Source organism: Mauremys reevesii, linkage group 1 (assembly GCF_016161935.1).
Source record: "Mauremys reevesii isolate NIE-2019 linkage group 1, ASM1616193v1, whole genome shotgun sequence".
NCBI lineage: Eukaryota > Metazoa > Chordata > Testudines > Geoemydidae > Mauremys > Mauremys reevesii.
The window spans coordinates 242,953,673-242,959,346 of record NC_052623.1 but is presented as its reverse complement, the minus strand read 5'-3'; the positions used below and the strand labels follow the sequence as shown (position 1 = coordinate 242,959,346).

The window sequence follows — 5,674 nt, the reverse complement described above, 5'->3', positions numbered from 1 at the left end:
TGCCCTGAGGCTGGCAGTCACGGTCATGAGCCGCTCCAGACGGCGTGACGCTCATCTTGCAGTCTAGGTCTAGTCGCTATCTTCTAAAAGATATGCAGAACTTTTCTGGGTTTGATGTAGAAATCACTGGATGGGGTTCTCTGGACTGTGTTATGCAGGAGGTTGACTAGATAATCATAATGCTTCCTTCTGGGCTTAGATTAATAGATTTTTATGAACTGGTTTATACCTCCAGTAGCTACACCACAGGTAGAATTACTGTCTGTCAGACTTTAAGGATTACTACGATGTTGTACGAGATAAATCAAACAACACTGCTGTAGGGTAACCCCAGGCTAAAATTCTACAAAGTCACATCTGTGTACTCTCAGGGGAAAATGCACATGGGCATGCTCCTATGAGGGCAGTCTTCACAAATTTGATTTTAACATAATTGGCACTGCACAGGTACCTTGGCTATTAGCCCAATCAAAAGAAAAGCTGAGACTTTTGCAAATGGTGAACAATATAATGTACAATGCTATTGACAGTTCCAGCCAAATGCCTCTAACAAAGAAACAAATAATTGGATCAATACGGGGTTGTTTTTAAAAGCTTCAGAAGTCTGCCTAGAGAATATAAATTGGAAATCAACTCTGAGGTGAAGCTAGTACAACAATCAAATAAAGTAAAGGTTCATTTTAAAGAAGGACCTGGAAATACGGATTTACAATTTTGTAGAATGGGATTCTTTTTAAAGAGAGTTTCTCTCAAAAGACTAAATTAGTTTAAAGAAACCAGGCAAACAACCCATACATTTTGATCCTTCATAACTCAAAGTTTCAATTGTTCCTATACCAGGAAGAGATTTTTAGCAAGAATCACAAAGCCAAAGTCTCTTTTTAGATTTAGATGCCAAAGATTTTTGGTGAGTTAAACTTGATTAAGGAAAACAGTTATATGGCTATCTTCTGAACTTCTTTTTACATATACATGGCTGTACTTGCAGTTGGGACTTTTCTGGAGCAAGAGATGTGCTCGAAGGACTCAGATTAAAGGTATTGCTGACAATATCTTAGCAGCTGAATGCAGGCAATTCATTGAAAATGTCAGTGTAGTTCATGATGATCTTGTAGTGTAACCCACTGGTGAGCATGTGTTCCAGGTCTCTCTCTCTCTTTGCCAATCTGCACTGGATGCAAGTTGCTGCAGCCCTCAGCTTACAGAGTCTTGTCTCTTTAGCTCAACCTGTAGCAGCTCATGTTTTTATTGCTGGTGATCTATGTTTCAATCCTCAGCCAAGACAGTGGCAGCATTGCTCAATAGATATGTATATCTGTGGATATAAATACTCAATAGATACACAGACACAAACACACACAGAGCAAACTGAGTAAAATAATACACTGCATGTGAGATTTGCAACAGCATCTATGTGATTTAGGAATACATGTCCCATTGAAAGTCAATGGGAATGACGCTTTTGAATCACTTACATGCTTTTGAAAATCTCACCCGGTATTGGTCAGCAGTTGCAAATATAACCAGATTTTGGGAAGGTTTAAACAGAGTTGGATGTCCCAAGTTCAAAATTGTGTTTAAGATATAGTTAATCATAATAAGAACACCTGTCCAAGATCCTTGCCATGGCCCTGGTTCAACAAATTATTTAAACATGTGCTTAAGTCCATCCTTGTTCAGCAAAACAAAGCACTTAAACACATGCTTAAGTACTGGCTTTAAGGATTTGCTCAGTTAGGGCCTATCTTTTCAAAGTCACCAATCCCTTTCACAGACTGACAAAACTTCTAGGTGATAGTTGGAATCCAAACTGCAAGGTGATAAAATAACATCAAGTAAGGGAGCCTGTGACCATTCAGTATGATGCTAATGAATGCATATTGGGAATAACGCTATAAGACTACCAGTGTATAGCACTTGGCTTCATGGTATTTACTACAAGAGAACAAAACTCTGCTGCAATAGTGACACAGCATAATCATTGTTCTCCATGTACCAGTTTGAACTTCTGAGATGGTATCACAAACATGCAGACAAGCTTAGGCCACAGAAATTTGTATCTTAAATTGCTTCCAATATGACTTCGGAGATACTCAGAAGACATCTTCAGTGTATATACCAAGAAATTATGTCAGAATCTGGAGTACATCAACCAAAGAGGTGTCCTTTATGTCACAGATAAGCAGTTTCTGCCAATGAAAAACCCTCAAAACAGGTGCCCAACCAAGAAAGAAGAGCTAATGTTTGTGAATACTAGAAATATAGTGAAGCAATAATATCCCCAAAGGCTATTCTCAATTAAGCTAGAAGCATCACACTACTTGAAGACATGAATCCTGGTATGTTTAAGAGCATACACGCTGACTATGTTGATGATGATGATGTGTGTTTGTACAAGGTTTGCTGTGTAGAGCGTACACAAGCAATGAAGTAGGGGGCTTCACAATCGCATGCCAATGCAGTGTCTACAATGAATTCCTCGTTAGCCAACAAAGGAGATCATGATGCATGGAATATCTGACTACAAACCTTGGAGCAAATTAGGCATTTATTTGTTTACAGTGGGCCGTCAAGAAACCTGGAGATGGTTGATTACTATTTGGGTTACTGGGAAGCAGATCCCTTACACACAACAGCCGCCTCTCTCACTGAATGCTTTGCCTGGCGTGGAATTCCAGAGACTGTAATTACGGATAATGTAACTCAATTTGTCTGTCAGGAATTTACAGTTTGTAATATCAGCAGAACCTGAACATGTCACATCCCTGCCACGCTACAGCCAAAGCAGAAGCAGCTGTCAAGATTGCCAAGAAATTGCTTTTAAAAAAAGAAAAACAAAAGACATACCAGAGACCATGGGAAGCATTACTGGATTAGAGAAATAAATCAGCTGGTGGTATGATCAGTAAACCTGCACAGCATCTCATACCATTCTGCATGTAGATGCCTCTGCATGTGGCAAGCACACTTTGGAATTCAGTAGCAGTGGAAAAGGTGATGTAATAATATAATGGGTTCTGTTCCTTATCTCACTGACTGGCCATGAAACCTTGAGCAAACCACTTTTAGCTGCTTGAGCCCTTCTTTCCCCATCTGTAAAATGGAGTTAATACTCTATGTAAAGCACTTTCAGATCCTGAAGTGAAAGATTCCATATTATTATTTTAACAGAGCACATATGGTAAGGGAGACTAGTAAGTAGAGCTGATTGGAAAAATTCTAACAAAACACTATCCATTTAAGCTGGTCTCTTGCACCACCAGAAGTTGGTCCTTGTAAAAGATATTACCTCACCCACCTTCTCTCTTTTTAATATCCTTGGACTGACATGGTTAACCTACACAGCATATATATTTAATAATATACATTTAACAGCATAGAGTAATACGCTAGCATATACATTTTTAACAGGGGAAAAAGAAGTAGAGAATACATGTGCAACAAGGTTGTAGAAATGTTATCTTTTAAATTTCCTGAATGTGTGTGCTGATTTTTTTTCAACCTTGATGTCATGTTGATGTTAGTATTTGCATTTATTTATCCTTTTGCCCTAAAGAAACAGGAGAAAAAACTCTGCTAAAGCACTTTAGAGCTGCCGCAGTACAGTTGAATCACTGTCACTGCACAGCCTCATAGTGAAGCAGCCTTAACTGATGCAGCAACACTGAAGTGTTCAGGGCATCCTTAGAGTTCTGCACTGTTAAGTCTTGCTCCAATTCTAGAAATGCCTTGTAAAAGTGAATGGGTGGTGGGGAGAGGTAATACAAGGTTATGCATCTCCACCTCAGGGATGTATTTAAGCTACACCTTATGAAATAGAATTGTATTCCCCTATGTCTCCAGTCAGACATCACGAAGTTTAATTTGCATACACCTGCATCCCTGACAGTGCAGAATGGAGCTGTGATGAGGTAGTCTTCCCCCTTAAGGGTAGTAGTGCCTAGTGGTCAGCCTACTCCCACCATGTAGTGCGGCCTTCAAGATTTTGAAAGACACAGACACAGACACGTGCTTAGGAGATACTGATTTTTTTTTTAAATGGTCTGGGGAATGAATGATGCTTGGAGGAAATTCCATCTCTGTGTCTTTAATGGCCTCGGGCCAGGAACCTTGTAGAATGAATGCGGTAAGGCTCCCCACTAACCCAGCCAATTGGGGATGAGCTGGGAGAAAGGGACCAGCTTTCATACTGCCTCCTTCCTCAAAGCAGGCCAGATACAAGCAGGTGAAAGTTGCCTGCAGATCAACTGGCAGGAGGGAGAAGAGGCCAGCTGAGGAAGAAGCTGGCTAAGGCCCTAAGCTGGTTAAACTACAATCCAGCTGCAAGGAGGAGAGCTGGGGACTTCTGTTATGAGAAAGTGACCATGTGAATTAGAACTCCAGCTCCAGAAATCGGGCTGTGGGGGTCTTGTTAATAAGGGCAGGTGCTGATGCAGACTCTCACAAGAACACAGGGTGAGGTGGCCTGGGGCAACTAATGAAGTAAGTTACACTTTGTGGAAAACCTTAATCAATCAGACTCCACGAAGGCAGTACATATTTTGAACCAACCTGAGTCTGGATAAGTAACTGAAAGAACGTGAGGGGATGCTGAGTGCAATGCATCTGCAGAGCCACAAGGGGATGTATGGGAGAGCAGCACTCCATGACAATTGCTCACTGGCTTGTACCTCTATGGGAAACCTACAGGGAAAGAAGCCAGTTGTCTAAGGTTTGAGTTGAATACAGCAACTAACCTCAGCAAGGACAAGCCAATATACAGCCATGCACCACTTCAGTTTTCTTAAGAGTAGTAGTTATCAAAGCGAAAAGGAGGAAGAACTAGGTGAGCCATGAAGAGGATACAGGCTGAGTGTCAGTAAAAGAATTGAAAAATATCTGTTCCCGAGACTCTTTAATACTGGCCCTGTTGGGCTAATGTTACAGGAGAAATGTGAGAGCCATTAGGTGGCTGAGAGATTTGAGCTAACATCTTAGATTAAGATACCAGTTAACATGATATGTTAAGAAAAAAGGATATATGTGCAACTCCGTCAGGGCAGACATCAGTCTAGATAAAATAGGAACCAGTGGAATCTTTGCCCCTAGCTTAAACTGAACCTTTAATGAAACTCTGGAAAAAAATCAGTAAGCTACATCTTTAAAACAGGGCCGCCCAGAGGATTCAGGGGGCCTGGGGTCTTTGGCGGCAGGCGGGCCCCTGCTTTGATGGTAATTCGGTGGCAGGGGGGCCTTCCACTCCAGGACCCACCACTGAAGTGCCCTGAAGACCCACGGCGGGGCCCCCCCACCGCCGAATTACCGCCGAAGACCCGGAGCGGAAAAAGCTCCAGGGCCCCCGGAGTGAGTGAAGAACCTCGCTCCAGAGGCCCCGAAAAACTCTCGTGGGGGGCCCCTGCAGAGCCCGGGGCCTGGGGCAAATTGCCCCACTTGCCCCCCCCCGGGCAGCCCCGCTTTAAAATATTTTTATAGTTGTGCCACAACCTACTTTCTGGTGCTAGAAACTTTACTTTACTAAAGCACAACTTTACTTCCTAAAAATATTTTCATATTTATCATGCAGAGAAAGTTCTGGTGAAGTTCCCTACCCAATATTGCTGACTCAAATGGTTCTAACAGTTTGGATGTGCTTCAGATAAACATCCACACTTCTGGGTGTTTATCAAAACTGGGC

General features: G+C 42.0%; 1 long non-coding RNA gene across 1 annotated transcript; it reads right to left on the bottom strand.

Moving 5' to 3' along the window:
- Nucleotides 1–487: 487 nt before the first annotated feature.
- On the bottom strand, nucleotides 488–2,963 carry LOC120407856. The gene is made up of 2 exons (XR_005600287.1): nucleotides 2,848–2,963; nucleotides 488–1,315 (listed from the first exon to the last, which is right to left on the bottom strand). It is a non-coding gene; the product is annotated as an uncharacterized LOC120407856 (long non-coding RNA).
- Nucleotides 2,964–5,674: the final 2,711 nt, after the last annotated feature.